The 12,902-nt window shown below is 36.9% G+C and overlaps 1 protein-coding gene across 5 annotated transcripts in view; it reads left to right on the forward strand.

Annotated features, from left to right (window-relative positions):
- TENM4 (teneurin transmembrane protein 4) overlaps positions 1–12,902 on the forward strand; it is a 554,777-nt gene that overhangs the window by 107,064 nt on the left and 434,811 nt on the right. The window contains exon 1 of one of the 5 annotated variants that reach the window (XM_032196290.1): positions 1,724–1,809. The exons of the other annotated variants lie outside the window; for them this stretch is intronic. The gene's annotated coding sequence lies outside the window, so the exon portion shown is untranslated. Of the gene's footprint in view, positions 1–1,723; positions 1,810–12,902 lie in introns of those variants that run through there. 5 annotated transcript variants of the gene reach the window in all.

A 12,902-nucleotide genomic window follows, 5' to 3' on the forward strand; every position in this document is an offset into this window, starting at 1 on the left:
CTTTCTTTCTTTCTTTCTTTCTTTCTTTCTTTTTCTCTCTCTCTCTTTCTCTCTTTCTCTCTTTCTCTCTTTCTCTCCTTCTTTCTATCTCTCTCTCTCTTTCTCTTTCTTTCTTTCTTTCTTTTTTCTTTCTTTCTTTCTTTCTTTCTTTCTTTCTTTCTTTCTTTCTTTCTTTCTTTCTTTCTTTCTTTCTTTCTTTCTTTTTTCTTTCTTTCTTTTTTCTTTCTTTCTCTTTCTTTCTTTCTTTCTTTCTTTCTTTCTTTCTTTCTTTCTTTCTTTCTTTCTTTCTTTCTTTCTTTCTTTTTCTTTCTCTTTTAACTTTTTCAACATGAAGATGATCAAATCTTAGAACAGCTTGTGCAATGAAATTGTGTAAGTCCAGTGAACTTGTGTAACCTCCACCCTTGTCAAATAATGGGATAAGTCCTTTATTATTTATTAATATTGTAATAATATAATATTAATAATATAATTTATTATTATAAGTGACCTAATCTAAGTGGACCTGTTTATGAGGTGGAGGTTTAAGTACAGATCTCCAGCTAGCCCTGACAAACCTGAATTATTCTGTGTTCTATGAACTACGAAATGACAATCAGAGGAAATGATGTGGAAAGAATAGAATCAAAGACCAAAACTCAAAGAAGAATCTGGAAAGCCATCTCTGTCAACATCTAAAAGCATCCCTATAGGTACAGATGTCTTAGGAGTTTTGTAAGTTGTAAGGAGTTTTCCTGTTTATCTGCTTTTTAGAGGGAAAAAGAAGTCCATGTTCTCTGTCAGCTCTTGGGAACAGTGAATTTGCTGACACCCACCCTGAAGCTTCAGCTAAATGTTAGCTGAAGTTTCTTTCCTCTGTGTCATCACCTTTGTAATGGGAATTTAGCACTGCCTATAGGACTAGATAGCCTCAGGAAAAGAAGTGGGATGAGATTCCTGGCTTGAGTCTTTTCCACCCTTGGAAGTTCCCTTCATACTTAATACCATTGCTATACATGAATGCTATAGTGAAATGTTATCAGCCTATCAACTTCATAATATCCCTGCTAAGGAAGAGGTTAATCTTCTGGGTCCTCAACTTGGGTAGTTCATAACAGCAACATTACATATGCCATAACCAAATCCAAACTGCACGAAATGTCAAGTTATGATCCAAGTAGTTTCTCTAGTCTGTGAATTTTCCTGCCCAAAGAGTATTGTGATTTGATTCAGCCTGGAGCCAGACTGCCAGACTGTATGTTGGCTGCAGACACCACTAACTACTTGCTGAGATTCTCCTGCCATCCACTCCCACCTTTCTCATCTCCTTTCAGTCCCATTCATATATCCATGCTTGATTTTCCTACTTGTGACATAGATGGGGGAAGCAAACTCTTCTGCTAGTTTCCTTCCAGCAGAAAGGAAGGATTGCAGGTAGGAAATCAGCAGTGAGATTGAGAAGGAGACTTCATAACATCCATCATGTTTATCCTGTCCTCACCTGCAACTCTGTGTATTGAGCAAGAATAACAGTGCAGGCTCTTTAACCTTTAACAGTAGGATTCCCACAGTGTCTTTCATCCTCAGTTTTTACTGAGGTTGGATCTAGGTAAATAGATTGACCTTGTCTTGGCCACTTTCTCTGAAGAGAATTACACACTGTGCTTTCCTATCTGCATCTAGATCTGTGATATTTTTGGTGGATCCAACTACCATGGCTGTGTGAGATTCTCCTTGAAAAGACTTCTTCTGCCCCTCCAAATCCACTCCTGCTGCACAACTGCTGGGACACCATACCTGAGAAAAACTTCCACGTACTTGGAGCAAAGGGTATTTATAGCAAAACAGTTATCTCAGACAGAATCTTCTGTTGTGTTAACTTTCATTGCTCTTTGGTGGCCTCCAGCTGATAGGAGTGATCTGAAGTGTTATGCCATTAGAAGTAGTTCAGGAAACTTCCAAGATGAGAAGGCTCACTATCGAGCTTGCAAAATAGAAGGATATTTCAACAGTTTTCTGAGAACTCTTTTTTTTTTTTTCCCACCTGTGTAGCCTAGATAGCACAATCATCATTGTATCTGCAGATAAAGCAATTATGTATTTTAAGCTGGTCCTTAAAAATGCACCCAGCCCTGTACAAATACTTTTACTTTTTTCATATAATAACGATGCAAGACCTTTCCACTTGCCTCTTATCTTCCTATTGCAGATAGGGCAAGAGAGAAAGAAGCTGCCTGCCATGAACATGAACTCTGAATTTGGGTACGTGATCTGCAGGACAGAAACAGTTAATTCCTCTGAATGCATTTTTTTTTTGATAGAGACAGTTTTTGAAAACAGAATTTAATGAAATCCAGTGTCCTTTTCATAAAATATTCGAAGAAACACTTTTTTGATACCACTTGTCAATCAGTCCTTTGCTATTGTTCCTTCCTTTTTTTTTTTTTTTTTTTTTTTTACTTTTAATTGGCATCTGTCTGGAAGGATGCAAACAAATCCCAGGTTGGTATCTTACCAAGGACATTGTAGACCCATTCTCTTTCAATCCTTGAATTTCTCTGCTGATACAGATAAATAAATCACAAAGTCTATATTAATAGGTGCAAGGGGCAAAAACATGAGAAAAGCTTTGAGGATATGCAAGAATATTCTTGAGTATACTGTGAAGATATTTTTGAAATCGTATTTACCTTATTAATAATAAGTTGTCATAATATATTCAAGATTCTGCAAACTCTAAAAACATCAGGTTATTAATTTGCCTTTTCTCTATAATGTCAAGCTCAAAATAATCAGATGTTTAACCTCTGGACATTGATGTTCTCTTTCTGTTAAATAGTTATGGTATTGTTAGCAGTCTTCAATGATTTGGTAGAAATATTTTAGTTATATGCTTATTATGTTTCAAAATTCAGGCTTAAAAAATCAGTAGCAATCTTTCACACTTTGTCATTCATTTCCATTTCACTGTATCATGAAATACTAAGCTGGTTTTTTTTTTGTTTTTCTTGCTATTCCTGTAGACAGGTATACTGCATTTATGGTTTAATTATCTGGATTTTCTTTTACAGCATCATACCCAGTTAATCTCACATTATGATGCAGCTGGTTTTAGTTGGTATTTAAAGTCATTGATACACAACTAAAACAGGAGTTCATAAAGATTTAGCTTAAGTAAATCAAACAGGCCACTGTAAGAATTCGTGAAAATGTGAGCACGCCCATTGGCAGTACAAAGGTTTTCTCAGTACATTCTCTGTTAGGTAATTACAATGCACAAGAAAATAATTTTCTTACCAGACTGTGCAATGGTGCCTTTTGTAATGGCATTTTTTATCAATACCCATGTGAGATAGAGGATTCCTTTTAAACTCAAACATAACAGCCTACCAGATTAATAGACCATATTTATAAAATCATACCTCTCTGAATGCATTGTTTTGTTTTTTGTTTTGTTTTGTTTTGTTTTGTTTTGTTTTTTTAACACAGGAGATTGAACACTGGTATTGAACAGGTGTCTTTCTTCAGGATCTCTGTGCTGATATATAGTGCGCTGTGTTTGCTGTGATATTGATGTACAGGGATCCAGACAGAAGGATGGGATCAGCACACATAATGCCTGCACAATTTTACTGCAGTGCAAAGCTGCATATCACAGCATGGACAGACATTTTTCTGGAAGGTTGCTTGGAATGGCTGTAGCTCTTCTTGAGGGAGATGATGAGCATTAAGTCTTCAGAAGGTCTTTGGAGGTCTTTAGCACACATAAATACACACAATCAAGAACACAGAAAAACTTAAAATTTCATCAGGTTTAAGCATAGGCAAGAATAGATAACTAGATATCAATCTCTAGGTTGCTCAGGAGGGTCAAGAAAGTCAAAAATTCTGCAAGGAAAACTATCTTGAGAAAAGCAAATGGGGTAAAAAGTTTAAAAAATAAATAAATGAAATACTGGGTTTTAAAGCCAAAACTAGAGCACCTTTTTCTAACTGTAGCTCACATGTTTACTTCTTGACTCCAAGATGAACTTGAGACTAGTGTGCTCAAGGTGTCCCCAACAATTTCTGCTGAATTTTAGATTTATGCTAAAAAAATAAGCAGACAATTCCTTCATAGTTTGAGCAGGAAAACTTCTAGGTGTGACTGAGGTTAGTGTGTCTTGACTGAGGGCTTCTCTACACTTCAAAGCTATGTTGCTTTTCATTGTACCACTGTGAGTGCAGATATGCATTTCTTCCTCATGGGAATAATTGGCTACCAGCATAAACATGCCTTATGGCACTGCTGCTGTTCTTCTGTTGTAAGGAGAAAAAGGTGCAGAGTTAGGACATTTTTACACATTTTTAATTGAAAATTGGCTGTTGTATGGGTATAACCATGCAAGTTAACTACTTGTCCTCACAGTTGACTGAGGTGTACAGGCAAAAATAATCTGGTCTTGAATTGTAAAAGCCCAAAACAATGCCTCTATATGATGTGGGAAAGCAATAATAGACAGCCCTGTCATCTCACCAGGGAGCTTCAGCTCCACATCCTTTTTATGATAATTTCTAACAAGCTGTCTACTTGTTTTGGGGGGGGAGAAGGGAAATAAAAAATAATAATAATTAAAAAAATAATAGTTTTCTTTGAGGATTCAGGATAAATATTTGGGCTGCAGTGGAACACCACTGTCTCTGAAGGTCTCCAAGCAAAGTCCCAGTGAGACTAAAATGCTTTTAGCAAGACAACATATCTTTCATCATGGAAATACATATAGCTACATGCCTTTTCCACTGTTGTTAAGGAGAGCACTGCATAACTATCTAAAGGACAAAGTGGCCTTGGGATTTGATTGGTTGCAAACCATCACAAATATGAATCTGAATTAGTATTTAATTGCATCAAGCCACTGGCTGGCATGGCCTATCAGCAGGTTTGTTTTTATTTCATCAAGCTTCATATGTTAATGCTGATGACAGGCAGGGAGCAAAGTAAAAGGCACCAGAAACCAAAGCAAAGAGACCAGAGAACTGTAGTTATACAAAAGAAGATGAAGAAATATATTTGAGCAAAGAGGGGGAGAATAATGGTTAGGAGGAACAGCACAGAAAAGAAGGACACAAGGGAAGGTTGTGAGCAAACAAAATGGAAGATAACAGTGCAAGAAAAGCAAGACTGGCACTGAAATGAGGGAGAACATGAGGACAAGCCAGGTAGCATGAGAGCCTGTGAGGACCAAAAGAGCAGCTGAATTTCTTCCCAAATTCTGCAGCTGCCTTTTAATTAATAAATACATGGAATATGCCAAAGTAAAGCCCTGGATCACTGACTTTCACCTTCTGCGTAACAGGATCCCGTTGGTTAAACCTGTGTTAAGCCTGGCAGTTCACGTGGTTGACCTTTTCTCCCAGCCATTGACTAATCACTGCTCTTTGTAGCCAACATCTTCCTCCTTCAGCTGCCCACAGGCTTTCCTTTAGGAAAGTGTGGAACCAGTAAAGCAGCATTAGCAACAGAGAGCAATCCCTGAAGAAATATTATTAATGCTGTAGGAGAGGTGTTCTGGTTGATGGCTGACTTGCAGGAACACAAAGTCAGCCTGTGCTCTCCTCGTTTCTGTTAATGCCTCTTCATTTTCAAGTAAGAGCAATTTGGTTGGCCTTCTCTATTTCTCTGTTTAATATGTGTATTAAAATGTGCAGTACACCAGCACAAGAAGAGAATATCAACAAATCAGGTGCTGCTCCATCATAGTGCAGAACCAAGCCGTCTGTTTATTCGATCTCATTATTCTGATCACACCTTCATTCTGCACTGACAAATCAATTCTTCCCCTTAGTAGAGGCAAGTTTTAAAGATGCAAGTCCCTACTGAAGAGCAATCACTTATTCCTCCATCTTCTCTTGTGCACCTTGTCTGCACTTTTCTGAATTTGATTTCTTTGTCAAAATTTGTGAAGTTCTGTTATACAGGGCTAAGTCAAACTGTGATGTTTCAACTCCTTAGTGTTCCTCTTCTTTCAGTTTGCAAAGGATGAGGCTTTACCAAATAATGAGTTAAATTCTTTTGCCAACAGTTTAGAGTTACTCAAGCCCTTAGGTTCTCCTAAATCTTGGGATAAACACAAAGGTGGAGTTTCCTCTCATTTCAAGCTGAAACCACAGGAGACATCAGTCTGTATAATTTTCTTCAAAGTTGAACTATCCTGGACAATCATGAAAATAGAGGTGATTTGGATTGTTGTCTGACTTACAGAACTGTTTGATGGGACAGACTAAAACCCTGTAATTGCACAGCCTTGAACTCAAGATCTAAGTCTTAACTTCATACATAGGTTTCATTTTTCATTTCAGTGGAAAAACTTATATACACCCCCATTTACCCTAAACGTTTGGTAGATCATCTGTGAATGTAACCTCATGTGAAGTTTGTCTAAGATTTCTTAACATTTTTTTTTTTAGTTTATTTTTTGTTTTGTTGTTGTCTGTCCTAGAAATTAATTAAAAAATTTCAGATCATTACATCTGCTTGGTTAGGCCACATGACATATCTTTGCAAGAGTACTTACTTTTCCTACATCTGTAGAACCCCTGGTGACAAAACAGGCATCAAGAAATTTGTTGGATAGATTGCAGGGAAAAAAACTAGCTTTAAAAAGGCAAGTAAAATTAAACTTACGGCTCTGGGAAGAATGCCAATCTTTAGTATTAATAATAATTCAATTGTTTTTAATTTGCTTATAATTATATAAGTTGTTTTTTTCTTTATCATTGTTAATTAACAAATATTTAATTGATTTAGCAATTTACTAACATTCTTGATGATAACATTTTTAAAAGAAGATGCAGCATAGAGAATGCCTTTAAAGGATCTCAAAGGTTTTTGTCACATTGTAGTTACTGAATGCCTACATTCTACAGGGAAAAATAATAATAATAATAATAAAACAACAACAACAACAAAACTTTGTTTTTAGAGAACCTATGTCTTGGAAAATATACACAGGTTGATTACTGTATTTATCCTAGTAAGTCACAAGTGACATATTGAATTAAAAAGCCTATATATATACTTTAAAAAATAATAAAATAAAGTAAAATGTCCAAGAGACCCAGGTAGTTATAGCAGCAACCTAATCTAACAGTTTTATAATTTCAATAATTGTTGAGGTCAGAGAAACCATCAGCAGTTCCACCTTGACTTCGTCCTTAATGGGGGCAATGGAATTTCATTCATTCCCAGTTGGAGCTTTACAACTCCTGTGCAGACAATGGGACTTCCTGAGATGCACCAAGCACATTTAGAGATAGGGATCTCACCATACCTATCACAAGATCACAAGTGCACTTAAGTGTATAAGTGCATTCACTGTTAAGCATCTGTACATTTTTCTGGTGTGAACTTGTTTAGTTTTACCTTTCAATCCTTGGTTTGTGTCTTTCAATATTGTATAGAATGTTCTTCAGTGTCCGTCCCCTCCTTTTGGATTTATTTGTGCAACTAAATAATTTTTTCTCCTCACTGTCTTTCCCAGTGCATTCACTTTTCTTTGCTTACCTGGGACAGGGGAAGTTAGCTGATCAATTCCTTTATTGATTTCAGTCTGTTTCTCATCTTCTAGCACAACAATGTCTGGCAAATTCTGAAGACTTTATTTTTTTAGTGTTTTTCTTTTTCCAACATGGGAAAAACATTTTAGTTTCTCCCAGCACTGCTCTCTTCTTTACTAACAGCTGCTATTTAATTTTGAACTCCTGGACAATATCTCTATAAAGTTGAAACAAGACCCTTCATTGTGACACAGTCACAAACAAAAGTCTGTCATTTAAACAAAATTTATGGGTCACCTGCCTTGCTCTTATAACTGCTGATAACAAGCAGATGGAAAGGAGCTTGCTTTAGCCAACTTTTACCTTCAGCCCAAATGTTTCCCATTATTGTCTTGCTACTGATCCTATGTGAAAAGAATTCTTTTCTGGTATTTCTGTGTTAGAACCACAAGAGTCATGATTTAATAGACGTGCTTATAACACATTATATGTTACAGGCGTCTTTTCAAAGATTTCAAAGCCACATCTTGACAGTTTCATTTTTTTTTTAAGAGATGCCTTTAATAACCGTTTCTTGCTGACTTAAGGAATGAAGGAGGCAAGTGTAACTTCAAAGTGTTGGCAAAATAATATGAATTATCCAAATGTACTTGTAAAGTTGTTTCCAGTTACAGTAGTAGTAACTTGAGACTGATAGCTGATTTCCCCTTTCCCAACTGTTTCTAATTTAAATCAGTATCTATTCCATGCAACATTGCTACTCTAGAACAAACTAGTTTATTTATCTGCACTTTCTATTAAAAATAAAAAAAAAAGAAAGAAAAGAAACAATATGTAAAACTATTAATTAGGTTAGCAAGTAAGCATGATGCTTCCAGTTCTTTTATCTATCTAAAGACCTGAAAGACATAATTCACACAACTGAAATTGAAGACATTTATAAGAATTTGAATCAGAACGTCGAGAACTGTGTGTCTTCCCATACAGGGTTGAAAATCTACCGTTAACTTTTATATATGATCTATTGTAGACAGAGATGATCTTATTTCCTTCTAAGCAATATGTTAAAAAAAAAAAAAAAAAAAAGAGAAAGTAATAAAATATATTAATATTTAAATAGCTGATCTTACATTATTAATAGCATTGTAAGTGGCATTAATTAAGACCTTTATATACCTTTTCTTGTCCCCACTCTATGTTGCTGTCCAGGTTAATCATGTAACCTTACTATACCATTGGCCTTTGACCAGATGTGTAATTATTATTAATTATTAGTCTTACTGCTGGCACTGAGCCCCCCTAAAGTTTCCCCTTCAGTACGACTTTCAGAGTCGCAAAATTCTGAACTACTGCAGACCAGTCTGTGGATATCTTGCAGGTTGTTTGTTATTTTACCCCATTTTCTCCATTGGGTATTATTTTTTTTCCCTCATTGCACATTTTCCTACTGTTGACCCTTACCTATCCTGCTTCTTGTCTTACAACAGAAAAGGTAGATTTATAACACTGAGAAGGAAAGCTTTCTAGCTTTGAAGACGCTGAGGACCAGGCACAGCTTGTTGAGTTTCCATCACTATGAGAGCAAGTTAAACAAACATCTGTCAGGCATGACCTGCCTATAGTTAAGCCTGCCTTGGGGCAAGGGGATGGTCTAGGTGACCTCCCTTGAGCTTTTCTGGCCCTAAGTTTCTATGATCCAAAGGGGAATAAAGCAGACTGAGCTCACCCCAGTGCCTGACTATGACCTGGTTTGTCCCATTCATGTGCTCGTCTGCCTTGCACTGCTATGGAAGCCCAGAGACCATGCCAACACTACCTAAAATACAGCATATAGCTGTCTGCTGCTTCTGGTCCCTAGAAGTATATTTGTCTTGACAGGAAAAAAAAAAAAAAAAAAAAAAAAAAAAAGACGAAACAATGATTTTGAGTGATCTTCTGAGATGTTTTAACAGTTTTTTTCTCTTGTGTATCTACAGTAGAGTTTATAAAAAACAGTCAGTTTGCTGGCATGCACACCAGTGGGATATAAACAGAAACACACCAATCTCTGTTGCAAATACTCTAAAAGATGTATTCCTTTAATTGTGAAAGATGTGCGTAATCCTATGCACAAAAGAGGACAATATGATATATCAAGGCTTATTTGTTAGTGCTTTTGGCTGCGAAATATTTTTGTTGTTCAAACTAGTTTTCCTCTTCCTTTTCCAACACCTGATTCCATTAAGTGACAATTGTGTGTTCCCCAGTCTTTACAGACTCTGTGAGAAGGCATAGCCCTGATAAGTAATGAAAATAAAATCTCTCCAGATTCTCTACTGCAAGGTGATATTTGCATTATTTACCTCTTTTGCTGCTTTCATCCTCTGCCCTACAAGAAAGCTTAATAAAGATACCAAAGGGGAGGCAAAGCTCAGCTCCCCATCCCTGATATCTCACAAGAGAGGCAGGTGTTGCATTATGCAAGGGGAGTGTGTTCCTTGGTAATATTATCCTGGGAATTATCTTAGAGAGATTGACCTGTGAATAATAGCCAAGCCTCAGGGTTAGCCTAGCAGTAATTATCTGCTAGACGTTTTCACTAGCCGTATCCTTTCAGGTCAAGAGGCAAACATGAGGACTCACATCCATGCTTCACGGCAAATTATCATTCAATTACATTGACTTTCGAACCTCACCAAATGCAAATTGAATTTTCCTTCTTATATGATACTTATTTGTATGAGAAATTCCAGAGAATTTAAAACGTAGGATACATAAGCAATCCCATGGGAACTGTATGCAGACTCAGGGACTATAATAAAATACTTTAGAAGTTTTCCATCTAAGCAGGTTGGGAGGGATCTGGGGCTCACAGATAAAGACTGTCTTCATTGCAACCTGAGGTATTTGGTTAACCGTTTCTCAACAAGACAACTCAAGAGAGAGGAGTGACGTCCCAGTGTAAACATCTTTTTGCATGGAGATGAGGTATAAGGACCACAAGACAGTCATGTTGCAGCAACTTATGTGCTGTATGAGCTCAAAGCCATCCTGAGAGACAGTCCTCATCTGGGGTTCATCTGGGAGCCAGTTGTAGTAGCTTTTCTCCATCAGTAGTTTTTCTCCTTCTGTTGAGGATGGTTAGCTCATTAAAGATGTCTGCAAAGTCTAAAGTTAAATAAGAATTGAGTCTTATCCCACTTGTGGAGTAATTCATAGTCAGTGTCTCCATGCGTACCCCTGGACCGAGCTCAGTATTTACTGGAACTTGCTAGGTTAAACCCTATTTGTGAGTCAACTACTGGAGACAGAGCCCTGGTGTGGTGAGGTGCCATAGCTCAGTAAGCTGGAAATGTGTATGCATGACTCGGAGACAACAGATTTAGTACAGAGCAAGAACTCATGGTACCTTTTTTTGCTGTGAGAGAAAACATTTTGAGTCTTACAGTTACACGGGCAATAAAAAAGCACACCTGGCTAACAGCTTTGTGGTCATCAGTGTGAAAACATCAAAATGAACCCTTAAAGGGACATAATCCACTTCAAATCATAATTTGTATGTATCTTTCTGAACCTTATTTATTGCAGAAATGCCTTAGACCATGGAGAGGGAAGTCATTTGAAAATGCACTTGACTTGTTGTTAGTTATTGATATTCTGTGTTTGATTTTGATTTTGCATGTGGCTTAGCCTGCATGGGGAAAAATCAATAAAATCTGTTTCAGTTTTGTTCATAGTCTGTTTCTCCCTCTGGCTGCCCAAACAGTGGTGGTTAGATTTCAGGGTCTATTCTGGGACATAAATGCCTGAAAACAGAAGGTTTTAATTTTTTTTATTTATTTTTTATTTTTTTCATCCTGGATTTTATAGAAGTGTTGCTTTGAGGTAGCATGAATAGGGTTTCTTAGCAAAAATGCAAGTTTTATTTGGAAAAGAAGATGACAATGTATACAGAAAAACAGTCTGGATTAGGTGTGTCTGATCAAATGTAAATATTCACAACAGCAGAGGCAGTCACCACAGGCTGTTTTGTTTTGTTTTGTTTTGTTTTTTGTTTGTTTGTTTGTTTGTGTTTGTTTTTGTTTTTGTTTTGTTTTGTTTCGTTTTTTAGTCAGTGGGGAAAAACAAGCACATCTAGGGTACGATATTTTCATTATTTTCATTCTAAAAGAGACACCTAAAATAAGGACACATAATAATATGTGCCCTGAAAATGTCTGCTTCACTCTGGGGATTAGAAAAAGAGCCCAGGGTAAGTTTGGATAGACTCCAGAGAGGACTGAAGTTTATGTTACGTGTTCTGTTATTGTCTGCATTGATCTCACTCCATCACTCCTGCTGGGATTTCTCCACCATGCAGCTCCATTCCTGGGGAGAAATCAAGGCTGCAGAGTAGTTTATTAAATACCATGCTACAAAATCATGGCCTGCAAAGGTGAAAAACCTCAATGAGAAGGAAAGAGGTCATCCCATTCTACACAGCCTTTAAACTGGTTCTGAGATCACTCAACAGGGAGGAGGTTAACTCCTGCACTGGCAGAGACCATTCCTCACCTCTGCTTGTGGAACTGTGTTTTGAACCTAGATCTAGTTCTTTTGCAGAAGTTAGGTTTGTTTGCTACTGCAGAAAAGAGTAGTGAACAAGGGGATGCACCGTCATCTGTGTCTTGGAAGGAGAGGTCATAGATACTCAAATTGAGGAGGGCTGAATGAATCTCAACTTAGATCAACCAAATAAATTCAGTTCTTAAGCCATGAATGTGGGCAGAGCCTAAGTGACATTCCCTCTTTTGTTACATCCTCTGCTGTCTTTCTGGAGACAACTGGGATTCTGTTAATTCTGTGCATGAACTTGAAAGGTAACAAATAAAAAATATCACTATAGTTTTAGTGAACTTTTATACAGAAAACACAGGTTCTGCTGCACTGGGAAATTCCTAGGAGGTTGCAAGGGAGTAAAAGTTAAAAATTATTGCTGCAGAGGAAGTATAATGAGACTAGTCTCTTACTGTAAATTCATCCTTTCTTTGCCAAAAGGTACATAGGATGAATTTACACTGAGTCTGTGTGAGCCTTAATTCATTGCTGCTGTTGATGGTATGTCCAGATCTTATGGTAAAATGGCCACATAAATAGATCTGGGTAAAATATTTCAGTGGTTTGTTTCCTGTATAATGTGGTGTGATGCCCACATATTTAAGCAGCTTTCTGCCCCAGAGAAGCAAAAATGAAAATTATAAAAACATTGACATAAAAGATTTCAGTGGCATGGTAGAAACTGTTAGTTTAAGCCTGTTGGCCTAAAGAAATAAAAATGTAGAAAATGTAGAACAAAGGAAAACTTCAACCTCCACAAAGGAAAACATGATATGTCGGTCCAAGCAAAATGTTTCAGTTGATCCTACTTT

The sequence above is a fragment of the Aythya fuligula genome, chromosome 1, assembly GCF_009819795.1.
Source record: "Aythya fuligula isolate bAytFul2 chromosome 1, bAytFul2.pri, whole genome shotgun sequence".
Taxonomy (NCBI): domain Eukaryota; kingdom Metazoa; phylum Chordata; class Aves; order Anseriformes; family Anatidae; genus Aythya; species Aythya fuligula.